Source organism: Thermobia domestica, chromosome 7 (assembly GCF_964235325.1).
Source record: "Thermobia domestica chromosome 7, izTheDome1.hap1.1, whole genome shotgun sequence".
NCBI classification, from domain to species: Eukaryota; Metazoa; Arthropoda; class Insecta; order Zygentoma; family Lepismatidae; genus Thermobia; species Thermobia domestica.
The window spans coordinates 208,758,675-208,780,927 of record NC_137460.1 but is presented as its reverse complement, the minus strand read 5'-3'; positions in this window follow the sequence as shown (position 1 = coordinate 208,780,927).

Sequence of the window (22,253 nt, the reverse complement as noted above, 5' to 3'; positions counted from 1 at the left end):
AAATACGGAAAACTATTAGCAATGACACCACTCGAAATGAGTTTTTGCAATATAATGAGGCAGTATTTTATTCGAATGTGAAGGAAATCATTGCGTAAATTGTCCCTTCCCCTCCTTAGAAGTCTAAGCTACAATACGTATCTAATAATTTTGAATTAGAAATATATGCATCGAGTTTCATATCCTTAACTTTAAGGTGTCCTGAGTTAAGTAAATGAATAAACTTCCTGCTAACGAAAGAGTAAAGCTTTGGGCTTTAATAGTATCGGGAGTGTAATTATGCATTTCAGTGACCCCGAAAGCTATTGAATAGCCACTCATATATTTCAATTAGGAATTTTTAATTTTCACCCCTCCTATTAAACCTCCATACAGATAATGCTAAAATTTGATGTGAACGATATAGAGGGTATCATACATAATTCATGCACTCAAAAGCTATGGATTTAACATTAATATCGTTCATTTTCGATTATTTTTACATGTTCCTGTGTCTCCCATGATAGAACTAGAGGTGATACGGGTTTCGATTCCCGTCAGGAGTCGTGTGGTTCGGGTTCCACGTTAAGTCGTGGATGTACGTCTTGTATAGAGTAGTAGCTGAAAGACACGCTGAACTCTATATCACCTCGCCTCGTGAGATATTCTACGTTTGCATAATTTCTAAACCACTTTTCTTTCTTTCAATCTCCTCCTTCCTCTTAGGACACGCATAGGTTCAAACAGAAACATTCTTCACGGTTGGAGGACGCAAGGCTACTGTACCATAAGCGTACAACCCTTATGGGACTAGGTAGTGAGTTGCGCACTTTGAGTAGCACGCACGAATAAACCACGCTTACATTTATTATATATAATTAATAAAATCTCATATTAGGACTTACTCTGCACGTCAAACTTTTAACATATGTGACTTTTTAGATTCTGTTCTTCTTCTACTTTATTATTATTATTATTATTATTATTATTATTATTATTATTATTATTATTATTATTATTATTATTATTATTATAGCTATATGAAGCAATTATCTCGGCAAACTTGGTTAATACACACCATTCAGCAACCGGTAGTTGTAGAAATGTGGCTTTTCCAACAGTAGTTGTTAGCTGAATCGGTAGAGCGCTGAGCCATGGATGCAAGGGTTGCGAGTTCGAATCTAGTCTAAGTCAAAAGATTTTTTTTCCTGATATAATTCTTGAAATGGGAATGTTTCTCTCTCCACCTTTATCTCGTAATTCTGAATAGAGATGTTTGGATGTGAAAGAAAAAGTATACTAGAATATAAGAAAAGAGAGGTAATTTACATGATACCTTTGGCAATTTTTAACTATATTTTCACCTATCTAGGACGTTTCTAAAAAGTTCAGACTTCTAGAGCTTCTTTTCGCTCTCTTATCTGTCCTTTAACTAATTTCTACAGTTACTTAGTGAATCACATATACATATATTACAGATGTCGTATCTCTTTCTCTTCTCTCTACATCATGTCTGGAGGTGAATGTTTTGACAATAGGTTACAAACACGATTTTAAAAAATAATACGATCTGCGATATCAGTGATACATATTGTGGTGTTTAACTTAACATATAAAACAATAAATAGAAAAACTGAGAATACGAATCTTTTCGTGCACTGATGCTTCAATAGCAGTGAACTGATGCTTCAAATCTGTATCTTTACTCCCTTCACCTATGTTAATTCCCTAGTCAAAATAAAAACTCTTCAAAATTAATCACAAATTCTTATACAACCATCCCTTCCTTGGAGTACTGCGCGGTCACATACCCGTCACTGCGATGTAAAGGCACTTATGGCGACGAGGATACATTTGTGCACTCTGGGAGGGGTACCTTGGCCCACCCCTTAAATTTTGGAAATTGCCCAATTTAAGCATTCGCTATCATAGTACATGACCTCAATATGTATCATGATATATTTGGGTGGTCCACCTTGTTCCCTTTCATGGTTAAAAAAAATTGCCAAAATATAAACATAATCAATATGTTGTATCACGTGTTTGGTTTTTGGCCCAATTTATTCCGTTTGATGTGATCTTATTACCGTATATGGTTATATGGTCATGTATATAGGTTCATTTCCTATCATAAGACATGGGTACATTGATGCACTCCTTTAAAAATTTGGAAGGGGTGCCTTGGCCCACCCCTTAAATTTTAGAAATTGCTCATTTTATATATTTGGTATTATAGTACTGGACCCTAATATGTATCATGATAAATTTGGGCGGTCCACCTCGTTTCCTTCTAGGGTACAAAATTGCCAAAATATAAACGTAAGCAATACGTTATACCACGTGTTTGGTTTTTGGTCGATTTTATCCCCTTTGATGAGGTCCTATTACCTTATATGGTTATATGGTTATGTATAGGTGTTTATTCCCTATCATAAGACATAGGTACATTTGTGCACTCCTTTTAAAATTTGTGAGGGGTACCTTGGCCCACCCCTTAAATTTTAGAAATTACTCATTTTATATATTTGGTATTATAGTACTGGACCCTAACATGTATTATGATAAATTTGGGTGTTTCACCTCGTTCCCTTTTAGGGGTACGAAATTGCCAAATTTTAGTACAACCACGTGTTTGTTCTTTTGGCCCATTTTATCCCCTTTGATGAGGTCCTAAGTCTAGGAGGCTTAGGTGGGCAGGTCATGTAGCTAGAATGGAAGAAAGTAGAAACGCTTTCAAAGTCTTGACTGGTAGACCCATAGGAAACCGACCATTAGGAAGACCTAGGCGCAGATGGGAGGACAATATTAAGATGGATCTCGCAGAGATAGGAATACAAAGTAGAAACTGGATGCAATTAGCTAAGGATAGAAGTCAGTGGAGAGCTTTTGTAAACGCAGCACTGAACCTCCGGGTTCCATAGGCCATAGAGTTAGTTAGTTAGTTATATGGCTCTCCGAGATCCCCTGCAGCATCAATGGCTGGCTCTCTCCTTTCGGGGATCACAAACCAGTAACACAATTCAAACAAACAACTCAGTCCTCTAGTAATGTTACCTACAAGAGGAAAATTAGGCTTTCTCGTCATGTCTCGTAAGCTGTCGAATTCTCGTCTCGTCTCGGTTTTAAAAATTCTTTTTCGTCTCGTCTCGATTCTGAGAAATCTTCTGTCGTCTCGTTTTGTAAACTTATATACACAATTCATACCCTGATTTTCTACTTAGGCCTAATTTCATCTATAAAGTATCAGAATCCTCTCGCGTGACGAGAAGTCCACGAAGGCTGTTATGTAAAATACTTAAATCATAATTATTGGTGAAGTACACTGAGAAAAAATGTACGTGTGTGGCGTACGTAAAATCGTATGTTACATTTGTAAATCGTGTAGTTTTTGGACTTAACGTACAGCAAACATATAACTGAAAACGCATGTTTTATAATACTTTCTGTATAAGTGTTCCATCTATACGTACTTTCCATATGAAATAATATAGGCGGTCAGGATCTCACATACAAATGGAAGTATATAACATATAGTGCGATAGCCCGTTGATTAACCTAATTTGCCACCAATATGCAATAGGCGCTCCCTTAACGCGCAACGCTACTCTCAATATGTATTCCTTACACTTCCCATTCTTCAAGGAATGAATCCACTGATAGGGAACACAATATAATCCAAATCATGAATTAAGAAGGGTATTACTGAATATACTTAGTAACAAGAATTGTACTATCCTCGAAATTTATCTCGGTTATTCTTCTTCTCCCTCCTTTACCTCCACCATACTATCACCACGTTCCTCATTGAGCGTAGACTTAATGGATTTCTTATCTTACTGTTCTCCCAAGGACTTCCTTCTCTTTCCTTTAACTTATTGAGAAGCTGGATTGCAGATTGACTCGCTTATAAGTAAAATATCTAGGGGATTTCTACTTAACTAAATCAAACTCTCGGATACGATTTTTCAATAAAATTTAACTATTTATTTAACTAATTTAAAAGGTGTTAGTTTATGAAATTCTGAGATAAAATCTAAATTTCCTGACTAGAATTCTTAAATGTTAATTGAATCTCTAGTTGTCCATTCAATGACTAATTAGGATGGGCCTGTGGAGCTACTAACTCGCGTTCACTTACAAGCTGTTAGTACACTCCTTAGTTAGTTTCTATCAGCACTGCCAATCATTTATAGAGTGCGTCACCTAATTCCCCTGTCTTGGAACTCATCTTACCTGAATCCGTTCCACAGAGGAGACTAGCTAATAATTTAGGTTAGGTATGGGTTAGGTTAAGGGTATTGTTGGATCCGTATATTGAATCCGGGAAAATTCTTTGATCAGGGAAATATTCTATCGGCTTCGTCTATATTTCAAGACTAGGCGTCAAAATTTTATGGAGTCCAGACTATTGCACTCTCATTAACTATTACAAACCGAGTACCTACTGTGTACTCTACTGAACATCATTTTTGTCCAATTCCCTCTATCCTTCTCTTATCCCTCTCTAATTGGGAATCGAGAGAAAAAAAGAAAAATTAACAAAATTAATTCCCTAGCTACAACCCATCTAAAACACTTCTCAATCCATCCCAACCTAAATCTAACAACAAAATTTATAAATTACAATATAACTGATTTACTAGAAACTAACTAAAACTAAATCCTTAACCTTGGATCCGACTTAGAACCAAACCTAGGACCACATTACTGAGTGGTTTCCTATCCACTGACTACCTTGGTTCCCAATATGAACCATCCTCTACTGCCACATAACTCTGGGCAAAAATCAAAAAAGTTAAAGAGAATTCCGGATTAACTGGTCCTCATTCAGAACCTACCGAGCCACTTCATTCTGGGGCTGTCTTCAAAAAAGTGAAGCAATGTTACACAATTCCCGTCCGTATTTATAGCCGTTCGAAAAGACAAACAAAGGGGCAACTCGCGGGGTGCGGGGAACCAAATTTCCTCTTGAAGAAGAAAAAAAGAAAAAATTCGCTTCGGCAGCCCCAGCGAGAAGTGTTTCCAACCTAAAGAAGAGTTATTTAAAATACAAGAATTTACAAGTTAAATACACAGTTTACTAGATATAATATTACTAAACATATATATTGATTAATTATGTACACCTATAATTTAAGACCAGGCCTGGTATATTTAATAACTCTATTCCATATTAATTTAAGAAGTTAAAATCTACAAAGTTGTATATATATAAAAATTTAAACCAGCAAGGTGCGCCTTGCAATAGCTGACGAAGGCAACATTGATTTATGTATGTAATATAAGGAAGACTGTTAAATATCAGACTTCCTGCAACGGTATGATGTAACATCTAACGGCAGTGTCTATGTAGCCAACGTATGCTCCGTACTGATTTCTGCAGTAAGCAAGAGGATTCCGTATATTTGTAAAATATACTGCTGTCCGGGTAACATATTTTTTCTCAGTTTATATGTAATGACTTTCGTTTGCTTAAACTTTGATAAATACTCTTCATTGTGTTCGTGCACTCACTTTATCAATTTATAGTTTTTATATTACATATCATGTAACATTAAAACAGTGTTTGAGGTCTTACACTTTAGTGAAATAGTACTGTCGACGATACTTGAGAAATGTCTTCTCTCGTCTCGTTTTTGTTTATCGAGATGTCATGTTTCTCGTCTCCTCTTGAATTTGAAAATACACAGTACTTCTCTTCTCGTTTTGTAGACAAAAATTGAGACGAGATGAAAAATTTCTAGTCTCGTGAGTAACACCATCTTCTAGATATTTCGATTTCAACAAAGACGTATTAGACCTAAAATTTTAGTAATTATCATAATTATATATTGACCCATTTCGTGGTCACTTCAGTGGCTTACGTTGTATTTGCTATTCTCCATTCAAGCGCCCAGCCTAATCTGGCCATGTGCAAGATATTGTGTATTGTACACTGCGAACTATTTTAGTCGTTTTAATTAAATGAATTTTACTTCTTGAAAATCACTTGCACTTTATAAATGGGAGAACATGAAATGAAATTTGCTTCTAATCTGAAATTTTATATGTACAAATCTCACATGGGCAAAATTAATAACAGGGTAATTTAACAAATCAGAAGGCCTAATTAATAATAAGAACTTCAAATAGCGGGGCAGGATCCCCGACTTACATCGCCAATTCTTACGGCTCCCTCCCTCCTGAAAATATATATTCATGAACAGCGGCGCAAATCTGTCTTGAACATTGGGGGGACAAGCAAGACTTTTTTTTTTTTTTTTTTGTTAAGCGATGCTCAAAATATTTATGAAGTTGAAAACAATCCTGCGGAGGATCAGGTAGAAGAATTGTCTTCAACATTGAGAGGCGTGCAGATTTGAGGCTTATTCTGGGGAGACATCAATTTAATCTCACTTTCCTTTGTGGCAATCGGACACAAATCATAACATATTTCCCTAAAAATCACATTTCAAATCGGATTATTGGGGGACAGTCTCTCGCAGTTCCAAGATTGGATGGGGACATGTCCCTTTCATCCCCCCAGGATTTGCGCTAGTGTTCATGAACACAGTTTATCCTTTACAGAGTTCGTAAGACTCGGGATAAGAAAATGTGAGAAGCTACATACCAGAAATGAGCACACTATCGTATAGTGCTATTAATATTTACAAGTAAAAACATGAAAGTTACACATCCACCTACATCTCTATCTATAATAATACAATATAAAAAAAAAGCTAGAGATAAAAAGACAGTTGTTCTAAAATTGTCTCGGAGAAAGTTCATAAATCAGGCCTATATCTAGCCCGATTCACTTGACCCTTTTCGTTCTTATTCTTGACTGGTTATTTTTAAGACATATTTATCTAAAGAAGCAACTGAAAGTTTCAGGTGAAGTTCAAGGTATCGCGGGGGCTTCAGTTGCCCACAGGGAATATTAAGACTCCTGGCCGCTAGGCCTCCCTAATTACGGGCCTGCTCCAGGCTCGTAGCCAGCTCAAAATTTTAGAAGCGCCCGGTAGAAGTTAGGGCGGCGATCAAATCATATGATAGTTCATCACTATAATTCATTTGCAAGCCTACCGTGAAAATCCTAGGGGGAGCAGTAAAAATTTAGGGGGGACGGGGACGGCCCATTGACCCCCGTGAATACGGGCATGGCCTACTTTTTTTTTTTTTTTTTTTTTTTTTTTTTTTTTTTTTTTACGTTCGCTGTAAACGATGCGTACCTTGATGGAAGTATTTCTGATCCACGTATACTTCATGCTTGTCATGGTGCAATACTAGGGCACTTCAGTTTGAAATTTTTCGATCAATAAAAAGGTAATGGGACATGTTTGGTGCTTGCAGCAGGAAGCAGATCATTTACGTAGAAACGAATAAATGCCCTACCTAATAAAATTCTAGTTTTTGTATCAATTTAACTTTTCTGTATAACGTTCTGGTTTAAACGGCTAAATATGATTTACGGTATACGGGCTTCTGATGCATCACTTTGAACAAAGCATGTTTTCTCGGAAATTGAACTTGGTAATAAAAAATGAAGATTGCAACACTTTCAAGTTTTGACCGCTCCGACGCAAATACTAGTTTCTGAAACAATTAACAATGCGAGGGAGGAAGGGCATATGCTAGTTTCGTAGTGACAATGAAGCTTGAAACACGTTTCAGAGCTGTTGTGGCCCCAATGCAATGCTGCCCGTGTCACATGGCAAAGGTGGTTGACAAGAGAAAGAGAGATTGTATTTCGTCACAAGCAATTCATTTGAGTAGCAGCAGACAAACGATTCGTATGATCGAATAATTCTCCTGCGCAAAATGCATGCGTGGAAACCTAACTGATTCAATGAGCGAATCATTCCCAACCAATTCACTTCCGCGATGGGTATGCGCTAACAACCACATACGAACGAATTAAATGATCGAATCATTTTAGTGAATCAGAGTAAATGAATCGATTCTCCGAAATGAATCATTTTGCCCATCACTAATTTGAAGCAAGGGCATAAATTACCCATCATCGCTCCTCTAAAAATTATACTAAAAGTAACGTAAAAGCAAGATGAAACAAACTAAATCAGCAAGGCAGACTAATAACATAACTACTCTCAATTCACAGCGTGCACTTGTAATATGTTGTTTCAGTTGTGCAATTAATAGCAAGAAACTGTAGTTAAATCATTATATCTAAAGTAAAATAATATTAGAAATATTGCTGTCGTAACGTTTTACCTGACTAAGAGACTTATTTAGTAATCTTCCCTTATAAACAATGTCGTGAGTATGCTGCCATCTGTTGGCAATAAAAAGGAGGTGTCTGTTGACAATAACCTATTTTCGAAAGATTTCCTGTAAAAAAAATCCTATCATTACTCTATTTTGTAGAGGATTCTGTTGAGTGATTGCAAACTACTGTATATCTTTTAGTGCATTGATGGATTGTGAAAGTTTACAAAGGAGTTAGAATATAATCGATCAAACATGAAATCGGAGGTAAAAACTAAACTCTATCAAAATTTCATAGTCGATTTAAAGCAATAAATGACTAATAGATTTATGAAATGAAAATATCGATTTGCTTTTCTTGCGTTTTATATCAAGGGCAGTGGCGTATTTACGATTTTGTTTCGGGGGTGGCTTTGGTAACTTTCGGGAGGAGCTTTGCCTGAAAATGTGAAAATTCTGAGATATAAGATATTTCATATACTTTACTAAAGTAAGATTTCGAGTGGCTTAAGCCCGGAAGCCCCCCTAAATGCGCAACTGATGAAGGGAATTAGCATTTCACCTGAATTTTGTAATATATTTCCAACATCTGATTGAAAAAGTAAGGAAGTATGGGAACTGGAATAAACACATAATTATACTGACTTAATTGAACCATGGTAGAAATAAGACAAGGTAAGTCCGTCAGCGGACGCGTTTTTGTCCTACTCGCGCATTGACGTCACCTTCGACACACGCTCGGGGCAGGTCCACAGAAGTAACGCTGTCGTCTGCTTGCTTTTGTATATTCTCTTTAGAATCTGATGTCAAATTACAGTTTTCTTCCCACTTTCAGATATCTATTTGCTATTTCTACTTTAATGTCTACAGCGACTCAATTAGGCTAGTTGTCGTCCGGGGAAATAACTCGCCTTAGCGTCTTTGACCAGCCAAACGAAAAAGCACCCTGACTACACCTGATGATAATAGCATCACACAGGAATTCTCCTATTTCATTTTTTTCTTCAAGTGGTAAAGCTTGATTTCAAATTGCAGTACACAATTTAATTTTTAGTATAAATAAACACACCAAATTAATTAGTATTTAATTGCCAAATAATCTATGAGTAGCGTGCTTGACACATTCTTATAATCTTATCATAATAACTGCAAATCAATATTTTTTGCAACTATATCGGGATGTGAATAGAGTGTAGAATGAATCAACCGTCTGTTGCTTCAGAATAGAATAAATAATTATGACAAACAGTCAAACAGTTGTCTCGAGTATTCTGCTTGGACATTTGCAAATCTCTTAAATCAATGCAAGTTAAGTGAAAACACGAAAAGCTGGAACTGAAATTTCACTTTGGGGGCTCTTTTGACTGCAAAACCGTAACTTGTAGGGGCAGGGGGCAATTGCCCCCCCCAGGAAAGCACCCAGCCGTTCAAGGAGGGCCCACTTTAAGACAAAATTTTCTTACTGCATATACGATACGAACATAAAATTATAAATAAAGCATCAAACAGGTCCACTACATTACATAAACAAAACAACACAAAAGGTAAATAAAACAAAAATGAGTCGTGGCATCATTTGAGTAAAAAATGTCTACTCTTAGGGGCCCTAGAAACAATACTTATTCGTAAGGCTTTGAGATTTGAAATATTGTCCTCTTAATTAATTTGTCAAGTGTGGAACGGGCCATGGGTGTAACTAACCGCCCCGCAGACTTTGCCGTGAGGGAGAGCCCACAGGCTCCGGGAAACCCACAAAGAGTATAAGTAAGATGGAAGGAGGGGGTCTCCTAAGGACCCAAATACGTTTATTAATGCTCGCCGCTCCCAAAAAACAATCAAAGTTACGGCGCTGTTTTACTGCAAAGCTTTTTTTTTTTTTTTTTTTTTTTTTTTTTTTTTTTTTTTTTTTTTTTTTTTTTTACAATATTCTCAAAAAGATACCTTTGAGGCTAACTTATGCTCTATGGATATGACCCTACGCTTGGTGAGTCGTTGAGGTCCTGTTAAGTTTCTGTTGTATTTTTAATGATTTTTAGTTTGCTGTAATTCCTTTCCTTGTCTTGTAGTAAAAATAAATATTTGCCCAAAATAAATATTTGAACGCTACGGCTCAGTGGTAGAGCGTTCACCTCCGGTGCTTGGAGTCCCTGGTTCGATCCCAGCTCGTGCCGTGTGGACTTTGTGGTGGACAAACACCATGCCGTGGGTCTTCTCGGGGTTCTCCCGTTTTCTCGCACTTTCTTCATTTCACCATTTCACTCATCTCTCATCATCACCGTCTCTTTTAGCATAACCGACGTAACCGTGGAACGTGAAACTTCAAGATTTTATTTCATTTTTTTAACTCACAAATACTAAAGATTGAAAGAACAAAAAATAATGCATTTTTGAGATGAACATACAATTCACACTTCACACATAATTCCAATATGGGAAATCAATCAATATCTTCAGTTGAAATTACTGAAAAAGACAGAAGATGGCTATTTAAAACTCCAAGTGTAAACCTGTGCTTGGAGCGATTCTATTAGCTATATCACGCCTCTGTGGTCAAGCGTGTTTAATAATGCTGTTGAAATTTTAGAAACGGAGTGCAGCGGTTCGATCCTGAGTACAGTAAATTTCTTTTTTCAATATAGGGATGGCTTTTTTAATATATATATATATATATATATATATATATATATATATATATATATATATATATATATATATATATATATATATAAAGATCCAGTTTCAAGTGCTTGGAAAAACCAAATCAGATGAACTGCCACGTTTCAAAGCTCAGTCGTATTTTTTTGCCATGTCCATGAAATTATTCGAAGACGGTAAAATAAGGAGCGTTAACATTCGTACAATAAGAACAGATTTTAATTCCCGGCGGGAGTTAGCGTACGCGCCTTTGGCATGGGAGACCCGGGTTCTATTCCCGGTGGGAGCTCATGTGGTTCGGATTCCATGTTAATGAGTAGGTCCACGTCTCATATAGCCTCGCTGTTGAAAGTAACGTTAAACTCCGAATCAACTCAACTCATTAAGAAGAGAGGAGTTTTGAGTTAAATAGCAAATTGAAACCATACGTCTAAATGAAAATTATTCATGCTCCTGATAACTATTCCTATATATATATATACAGAGAGAGAATAAATATGGTTGCATTTTTCATAGGGCCGCTGAGGCTTGATGGTAGAACGTTCATCTCTGGTGTACGGGGTTCTTGCTTCGATCCCAGCTTGCACAAAGTGAGATTTGTGATGGAGAAACACCGTGTGCGTCGGTTTTCTCAGGGTTCTCCTGTTTCCTCTCACTTTCTTCGTTCCACAATTTTCATTCATTTCTCATTACCCCATCTCCTTTACCTAGCCGACATAAGCATAGGACGTCAAACTTAAAGATTTAAATTCATTTTATTGAAAAAATAGTATACAGTAATTCATAATGTGCATCTTTATAAAGCAAGTTGAAGAATCATGTAGATGTATAAAGCTTAAAATTGAATTAAATCGCAGTTTCAGCACTCTGCAATATCTTAGGTTTTTCATCTATTTACATCAAATGTTTAGTTATTTTATACTTTATAGCAAGAATATTAACTGCTATATAAGATACAATTATCTGTACCTTTGGCGTGGGAGACCCTGGTTCGATTCCCGGCGGGAGCTCATGTGATTCGAATAACATGTTAATCAGTAAGTCATGTCTTATATAGCCTGCTGCTGAAAAACAAGCTAAACTCAAAATCAACTCAACTCAACAATTATCTATTCATTGATTTTAAATAGGAAATCGGTATTGTTATCATATGACCAAGTTCATGAAAATGAAATGTATAATAATGGTTGTATATAAAATTGAGTTTACGTAATGTTGTATTGAGCCACTAACTTTGCAATAGTGGACAGTTCAAACTGTCAATCCCAGCATTCTAATTATTTCGCTTCAATATTCATGGAAATCAATGTCCATGTTCATGTTCCAAAGTGGTACCCATTACATTGAAATACATTGAAATACCATACGAAACAAGCAAATAGTCGTTGCTCAGAGGGTAAAGTTATAGACTACTAACTTGGCAGTCCGTGTTCGAATCTCGCTGTGGTCATTTATTATAATTTTTCATAGTAGTCGGGATTCAATTGCTAGAAAGTATATTTTCACATTTACTAAAGCATTTGAATCTCTTCTATTTCTAGCAGTATGTTAGCAGTTGGATACTCCATCAGCTCATAAAATAGTAGTTTATATTTGCTGACAGCCAGGGTCCACTTCTTGTTTCGATATATGTTGTTTGACTTAAAGTGAGCACTGCACAGCTGTTAAGTAATGATAAGATCTGATGTAGTATTCTGTTCTACTTTCTTTCAGGCAATTTTTACATGTTTACAGACAATATTGTACTGACCTTGTAACTGCCTCTAGGCATAAGACAAAATTAAAGGAAATGTTTTTAACGTAACATAGTGCCCTGTGTCTACTTGCTCAAGACAAGTTTCGATTTACTTTATATCCTTCCTTGTGCAAAACGGCGGGGGTCAAAATGTATACAAAAACTTAATTAAAAAGTCCATAACCACCAATGTAAATCGGAAACGGTGAGACAAATATGGAAACAGGAAAGGAAGTGTGGCATTATTTTGAAAGTACTACGATTTAGAACGTCTTGTCCCGTGGCCCCCACAGATTCCGGGTGGGGTCCAACTAAAAAGTTTCAAATCGCAAGAGTGGTTAAGTAGCACATCGTTTGAAAGCTGTTGTTAAATGAAAGAAGATGAACTAAGTCTCGACTTTCTACGACAACACTGTAAAATGGTGGCTGGGCAAAATGTATACAAAAGCTTAATTGAAAATCTATGAATCCATTTATTGAACCCAAGATGGACGTTTCAAACCTATATTGATAAGATAGGCATATCAACCTGCTGAAGCTAGGAAAACCAAATTTGGCATGAATTTTGATCAGTAAGTGACGAAAAGATGTGAAATGTTAAAAACACGATATCTTGAGTTCAAAACGCTGCGCTATGTATCGAACGCATGTCCAGCTCAAACCACTGGTGTTGAAGAAGCGAAATGTGGTATTTACGTTTATGGTAAATAGCAGATATCCACAAAATATCAAAGTGTGTCCTCTTTAATCCAATATGGCTTCCAGCGTGAAAAATAAGTTTGTATATAAATATGCTATTTCTTGGAATATTGGAAACCAACGAAGTTTGCGCATCTCGATATACTGGAATGATTTGCATGTGCTTTGGTACTGCTCGCCAATCTTGTAAATGAATGTTTTTTGTATATTTGGTATAGCTTGAAATATTGCGATCAAAACAACGAATGGCATACAAATGTAACCATCACGAATACGTCGCAATAGAGCCCAAAACCTGACTGGTGTAGTACGTCCTTTATGTATGAACAAACTATGAGAAAAATAGAAAAATACCTGAAGGTATTCAACTTTTGTTTAGTAGTATGAATAGAAGTCAGAGTTGTGTTTTCATCGCATATTCGTTGTATTCACGTAAACGATCTCGAGAAAACCGTGATGAACGTCCATTAGAATCAAAATATATATGTGTTGTTTTGGAATGAAATAATAGTTGAAGTGAATTGAACTTTAATTTTTTTTAGTTTTCCTATTGTTTCTAAATACATAATAGAGAAATATAGAGATTTAGATTTGTACTATTATGAATGACATAGATTTTAAACTGCCAACTTGGATTCAATGTGGCCATAGATTTTCAATTACATTTTGATCCACCGCCATTTTACACAGGTTTGTCGTAGAGATTCAAGACTTGCTCCATTTTCTTTCAATTTACAACAGCTTTCAAACGATGTGCTACTTAACCCCCATTGCCATTTGACAATTTTGAGTTGGACCCCGTCTGAGACCCTGCGGGGGGACCCTGGGGAAAACTTTTTATCCCAAAAAGTGTGTCATTGAAAATGACAGGATACGTGTTCGCCGAATTTTCAATTTACTCAGCTGTTTCCGAACAAATGACTATATTAAACTATTCTGCCAGCTTTGTAGCTTGTACATTACAAAATATGTTGTAACTCACGATATTCCGCACGGTGATACGTATAACTTTGGGATTCGTCTCTAGAGTTATAAGATATCAAATGCTAACACAATATTCTCGTTCGGATCTCATCGGAGCCACTTCATGACCCTCCCTTGTCAGTGTGAGAAGCAAGATCCTCTTTTCCCTAGAAAGAAAAAGATGTTGCAATAACGAGAAATGGAGAAGGTCTGTCAATGGAGACAGTAATTTACAAACTTATTTCCAGTAGTTGTTCTAAATTTAATATTTTCATCTACTTTCAAGCATTTCCTGATTTATGTGTGACCGGTGTTTTAATTTATTTGAATATACTGTATATAATGAAATAATACATTACACACACAGCAATATTGAAATTAATACGTATTCCGGGGCGAATCATAAGAGGTAAAATTTTGTAGGAAATAAATTAAGATTTCATTCAGAAAGGCATACGATTTTCATTGTTTTCAACAATGGTTAGTGTGACTCTTACTGCCCTTTACATAACGATTCATATTTGATTGTTTTCATGAATAACACTGCCAAAACCGAAATGGAATTCAAAGGGAAATTGTGCGATACTGGACTCCGTAGATTACTTTAGCGTTTTCGAATACTACACTAAAAAATAAGTTTATTTGTCCACAGCTTTGCAAATATTGCTTCTAGTGATCAACTTCTTTCAGATTTAGCTGTTAGATTATTATGCAGGAGCGTATTTAGAATTTTAATTTTGGGTAGGTCCACTCTCTTGCTTATGGATACATATACACATTTGATTGATTGACAGTAGGAAATTACTTTAGAGTATTGATTGATGCTATTTGTTAAATAATTATATATCGTTAATATAAATAGTGGAATATATATTTACTCTTTATTGTATCTTTTAGCGTTTATATATTTTTGAAAATTTTGGGGTAGACCCGTGTCTACTGTGTCACGTACTCTCTTGATTTTCTTTTACAATTAACATGGAAAATAAATTACATTTCATGCTTCATGATTCCAATATTGCAAAGTGAGCTGCGTTCGAATAGGAGTAGAAAAACCGATCGACGGTCCCGACAGTATAGTAGGCACTTCTCTGGACCCCATTCCACACTGGAGACGCTTCTGGTGGAGATTTTTGGGTCTATCCTCATATCTTGACTCTGCTGCGTAATTTTATGCCGCACTACACATGAACCTACAGAGATGCAGCAGGATCCTCATAAGAAGTGACGAGAACCTGCCCAGAAGCACGGATTGTTTGCTCTTGTTGGTGCATATCTCCAGTGACCGACGACCCCCCCCCCCGGGCAAAGTGGGTATAGCGAGAACGAACAGACATGCTTGTTTCCGAATATGGAAAGTCCAATGTCGCATTTTTGCTCCAATGCCAGAACTCAAAACACTCCTGTTTCAATGCCAGAGCCCCCCAGACACTACTGACCCCTCTCAGCTATTTCGAGCCACGTGTTAGCTGAGCTTGGTTTGGTTTTGTTACTAAATTCTATGTGTGTGCTTTATTCTTTTATTCTTTTTCTTTTAACTTTGTGTCGAGCAATAAAATCTCTTAATCAAAAACTATCTTAAGCAATGTCAACTGAATCACGTTACCTTCAAATCCTTTTATTATCTATCTGTGCCATCTGCACTCTTTCTTGATACATTAGACATAATCCTATAATACTTTATTCTTCTGCAATGTAGCTTCTCTTCTTTAAAATAATCCTACTAACTTCTCATTGTTTGCACATGTATCATACTTTAATATCTTGTCTTAAACTCCGCTTGAAACATTCATCCTAATTCTACATCTTATTTACACATATCGCTTCTCTTAGCAACACACCTAATTCAAAGCGCAAAGCGCTTTCCACGAAACCTTAATTCCAACAGGTTTCAATTGAAACCCATTCTTGGGCTTGGTAATGATACCCAGTAGGACCGTAACTAGGAGTGTGTTATGGGAGGGAATTTGTTCCCTTACACACACAAACCAAGCTCACCTCACGCATGGGTCGAAATAGTCGGGAGCGATCAGTAGTGTCTGGTTGTTTTGGGCCGTGGAATAGGAATATATAATGTGCAATTTGACTTTTTCGCGATTTTGGACAGCCCTTGCTCTGAGATTATGAACTTTCCACCTTAGGTCCATATGGACTTTTCCTCTTATTTTGACGTAAGGAATCACCTCTCACAGTTTGTCGGTATAGTTCATTAATACCATATATATATATAAACCGGTTGTTAAAAATTAGAATAGCACCACTGTAAACAAGTGCTTCCTCTCAGAATTATAGGTTGACGAAAAAATGAGAAAACGATCTTTAAAGGTCCATAGCTCCAAAATTATACGACCTACCGTAGTCGGGTCAAGACTTCACTTAGGTACTAATATGTATCTTATCCAAAAATACGTTTCAGAACACTAAGGTACTCACACAACAATTTTTATAGAGCTAATTTGCTTACGGGTATATAATTTGAAGTACTCACCAATTACCTCTAAAAACTGTTGCGGAAGTATTGCGGAATTCTGAAATATTAATTTTTGGATAGAGCACATATTACTTCGTAAGTAAAGTCTTGACTCGACTACGGTAGGCTCCTTTATTTTGGAGCTATGGACCTTTAAAGTTCATTTTTTCATGTTTTCGACAACCTATAATTCCGAAAGGAAGTATTTTTCCATACAGATTGGTCTATACTTTTTGTCTTATATATATAATGCGCTGGACCCCTATTGCTCAGCCAATATTGCATCGTTTAACCATGACTTCCTGTACAATGTAGAGGTCCGCTTCCTCAGGGAGATTTTCTTTCTCAGTCCAGAAATATCAAGATGAAAATAAATCGAGTTCAGTGTAATAGTAACACATAAAGGAATTTGTACGATACGATATTTCAGGAAGAGTTGTCACTGTTGACTTGTTATTTTTGGAAGTGGTTGCTCAAACTTTTAGATGTGTATAGCCCTTTGTTCTTTGTGTTAAAATTATGCTTGAGAGATGGCAGCAAAAGCATAATCATAACTATTACAAGAGGACTCGACAAACATTTGTGAGTCTGCAGAAATTTTGCATACCGTTTTATTTTGTTTATTATTCTGTTTAGCCAGTAAGTCCATAACACGTTGTTTTGGAAGAGTTACTTAAGGTAGAAACAGAATCAAAGATAGGCAGACACAATTTATATAAATTTAGGCTAGTATTTATTACAGAAAAGAGGTATGCAGTCCGGTTCTTTTTCCATTAGTTAGTTCATTTCTTTTTTAATTTTTAGAGAAGCAATAATGGGCGATTTATGCCCTTGCTTCACGTTTATACCCCAAAATTAATGAAATATTTGAGTTTCGCGTCCTACGATTATGCCAGTTATATTAAAAGTAGAGATGAAGGGCTCGGAAAAAAAAGCACTTTCTGTCGTTATACGAGGTGTCGACCCATCCTACACTGATGAAGAAATCGCTCAAGAACTTCGTCTTGACGGCCTTTCCATTCTCAAATGCATCCGTATTAAGAATGCTTCAGGCAACACCTATATGGTTCGGGTTTTAACCCAATCAAAAGACACCATTGATTCTTTGCTTACTGCTGGAGCCTTTATTTATCGCAAGAAACATCGTGTTGAACCATCTAAATCGCCTTCTCCGCTTCCTATGGGATGTGAAAAATGTCAGACATGCAATGATCATCCAACTAGTTCTTGTCCCAATCAATTGAAATGCGGCTTCTGCTCAGGGCCTCATAACACCCGTCAATGTCCTAACAATCAAGGACCCCCACATTGTTCTACTTGTAATGCTACAGATCATCCCACATACAGTTATAAATGCAAAGCTCGACCCACCGCTGACCCGTTCAAACCAGAATTAACTGTTCCGTTACGTCCACATGCCACCCAAACTCTTCCGATACCTGCTGACGCTTGTCGTCCTATTACTATTACACAGTTCTTATCCTTTCTTACTGTCACCTTACAAAATATTTATCCGCTTCTTCGTCATCATATACTGCACCAAGTCCAACAAGCTGCTAAAGATATTCTGCACATTAATTTCACCGCCATGTATTCTGGACAAACCGTCTACTTCCACTCTGACAAGCTACAGACAGAAGTCTAATTTTCCTTTGCATCTTACTTTTCTCGTACCACATCATGGCTCTTCATTTCCTGTTTCTGAACATCCGCTCTCTCCTACAACACAAAATCCTATTTGAACAACTTCTGCTAGAGGAGAATATTCATTGTTTTCTGTTGAACGAAACCCATCTTACTCCTCGCTTGCATCCGCACATCTCACGTTATACTCTTCTTCGCCATGATAATACCGCACCAGCTCGGCGGGCATGTGGGGGTGTTGCCATCCATTTTTTCACCGTCAATTCCATACCGACAACACTATCCTTCTCTAGACGCATTGCCTGAACATCTCATCACTACACTGTATTTCAAAACTCTTCACATCACCGTTGCAACGATTTACGTTCGACCAGGCCACCCCATACCATATCCTTTCTTTCAATATATCTCTGATCATTTTCGTACTTACATCATTTTAGCTGATATCAACTTTCACAGCCGCACTGCTCATCAACAGGACCATTTCCGCACTTACCTCACTACTCATACTACTGGTTTCTTCCATGACTTACCCCAACCGACCCGCCCTGAAAGCAACACAACTCCCGATATAGTTTATTACTTCTTCAAATCTATTTACACGGCATAATATTACTGTGTTAGATCCCCTTGGAAGTGATCATGTACCTATCCTCCTCACCCTCACACCTCTGCACCATACTCCTAGTAATACTTCCTCACTACATGTCCGCACTGTACCTCGCTTTGACAAAGCAAACTGGCATGGCTACCGCACGTCTCTACAAACACAGTTAGATAGCATCCCTCTCCCTACAACAGAAGACGAAATGTATCAATCTCTTGACTCCATAACTAGCGCCATCCATACCGCATCTGCCCAATACATACCTCAGAGCACTGTTCATCCATTTCGCCCTGCCCTTCCCCCGCAGTATCTTCATCTCATTCATCGCTCTCGTCAACATTATAGAGACTTTACTCGTACTGGTAATATCGACTCACTTCGCCTCCATCGCCAATATCAACGGACAGTTCACAATTACCTTGTCGCCTATAAACGCCCTCAGTGGATTACCTCCTGCAACCAAATTGGCACAGCTTCCCATCCTACCAAATTCTGGAAGCGGTTTCACCGCCTCACAGGCAAAAATTCTAGTACCTCATATCCATTTATTGAAAACGAGCAACCACTCTCAGACGATCTCACCAAAGCTAATGCTTTCGCATCTTACCTTCAAGACATCTTTATCCCTCTCTCTCCAGATCCTTCACTGCGCCGTCACCCTACAGACACATTATAGCTTTCTTCACCTGCCCTTCAGCCCCATCCCAATCACGTACTACCTCAGGATTCTGCCCTTACATCTCCTATTACCGTCGACGATATTTCTCACAGTCTTCTTGGCAAAAGAAACTCTGCTCCAGGTTCGGATCACATATCCTACCGACACCTTAAAGAATCACTTTATGTTCTCCATTATCTATTGGCTACCATCTACACGTTTATATTACGTACTGGATTCCTTCCGCCTCCTTGGAAAACCTCTACCACATTAATGTTCTTGAAACCTAACAAACCACCCCATGCAGTTTCTTCCTACCGCCCCATCCAGCTTACTCTCGTCTTCAGTAAATTACTTGAACGCATCCTCGTCTCCCGACTCCATCTCCATCTCCATCTCTCTGAACGTAATCTCATCCCCTTCACCAAGCAGGCTTTCGACCCCAATTCAGTATCAATGACCAACTCCTTCGACTAAACACTCACATAACAAATCAATTCAATTCCTCCCAACCGTCCTGCCTAGTTCTATTTGATTTGGAAAAAGCATTTGACAAAGTTTGGCATCTTGGTCTGATCTATAAACTTTTCTCCTTTGACCTTCCTCTCTGTTATATCCGTTTTATTTTTCATTTTCTTACTTGTCGCCTCAGCTACGTCTCCATCAACAACCAATTATCGCATCCCATTTTCCTTCACTCCGGCGTTCCCCAAGGCTCATCACTCTCTCCCCTCCTCTATCTTCTTTATGTGGCTGACTTTCCTCATCTCCCTCCCAACGTCACACTCTACCAATATGCTGATGACACGGCGTTTCTTGCTGTTGCCTCTACCATTCAACAGATTAATCGTCTCTTACAAACAGCCATTGATGACTTTCTTTCTTGGTGCAGACACTGGCACCTCAAGCTCAACGCCGATAAAACACAGACTATCATTTTCCTCCCGCCTGGCAAACGATCTAAAGTGTACCGCAATCCGGCTAATTTCCACGTCCATGTCAATCATCTTCCATTACAACCACACAACACAGTGACTTATCTTGGCATCACCTTTGACCGCCACCTTAAATGGTCTCCTCATCTGAAAACGATCTGTAAGAAGGCTTATAATCGACTCAACCTTCTGCGTCGATTGACCGGTACCACTTGGGGACTCAGTGCCCACTCTCTCCTCACTACCTATAATTTGTTCTTACGTCCCGTTCTGACTTACGGCTTTCTTGCCTGGATCTCGGCCACCCCATCCTTCTATACTCGCTTACAAATTCTGGAACGACATGCCCTTCGACTTGCTTTTCGCATTTGCCTTCCCAGTCCTACCAGAGAACTATACAATCAAACACCATTTCCGCACATCCTCTTCCACTTAGAAACGCTACGTCTTCGCTACATCTCTCGACGATTTCATACCCACCACCCTCTGCTTTTTGATACCATGCATCAGTGCGCTCTCATCAGACCCCACACTACACTCCGTCACACTCCCCTCTCACTTCTTTTCACACTCTACCGCTACTCCCCCCCGGACAGCCCCGATCTAATTCTTATCAATGACTTCATCACCGATTCAGCCCCTCCATATAACATTCCATCATTCGCACAGTAGTCCTAATGTTCTACCAGGGCTTCCCACTGTCTTCATCAGATTCGGAGCTACCCCCGAATCAGAAGATAACATGCATTTGTTTCACTAATCTCAACCCGTTGTTGTGATGTCTAATGCACCTCACAATCATATCTTTCCTCTTACCAATTAATGATTATGGTTAATGGCCATAATGTACAAACGCCTACATTATAATTATCTCCCCCCCCATATTGGATGAACTACTTCCTTATGAATTAGAATTATGTAAAATATCTGGTTTAATAAAGTTTAATAAAACTATCAAAACCCAACCATCGTTCTCCACCCTAGTCGTTTCACTTCACCCTCTTCCCGATGTAAAGGGCGGTACCCTTTGGACGGGTGCTAGTCGTACGCGGCTAGCAAAAAAAATCGAAAAAAAACGGTTTTTTGAAGAAAAACTCGGTTTTTTCTGCTTCGCTTTTTTGATTGGGAAATTTTGGCCTTTTTTTCAAAATTGTGCTTTAAATTGATAAAGCCGACATTGTTTCGCTTCTCTACTGCACAAAAACTCATTTAGTTAGTGGTTGATGTAGGTAATAATTAGAGCAACCCACATTATGCTTTATTTTTGTGTAATTATGCTTTATCATGCTTTATTGTTAATTTTAGTCATTGTTTTATATTAATCGTGTATAGGTAAAACAAAGATATTAATAGACAGAGTATTAAGACTTATTAGAAAACAAAAAAAAAATATTTACTATACATATGTAAAATATTTACTATACATTAAATATTCTAAATATCTTGATCTATTTATTAATATTTTATGCAACCAGCTTCTTTCTTATTTGATGACATTTCTACTTAATGCATTGTACAGAGATATGCTTTACTCGAGTCAGTTTTTGTTTCAATTGTGTGCACCTTAGAGGTGCATATATACAGAAAGGGAAAGTAAAGATATCACCAAAAAATACAGAAAGTGCTCCAGTTCAAGAGGTACACATAACAATATAGAGTGGAGTTCTTGTGTACTATTCGTTGTTGGCGGAAAGTTTTAT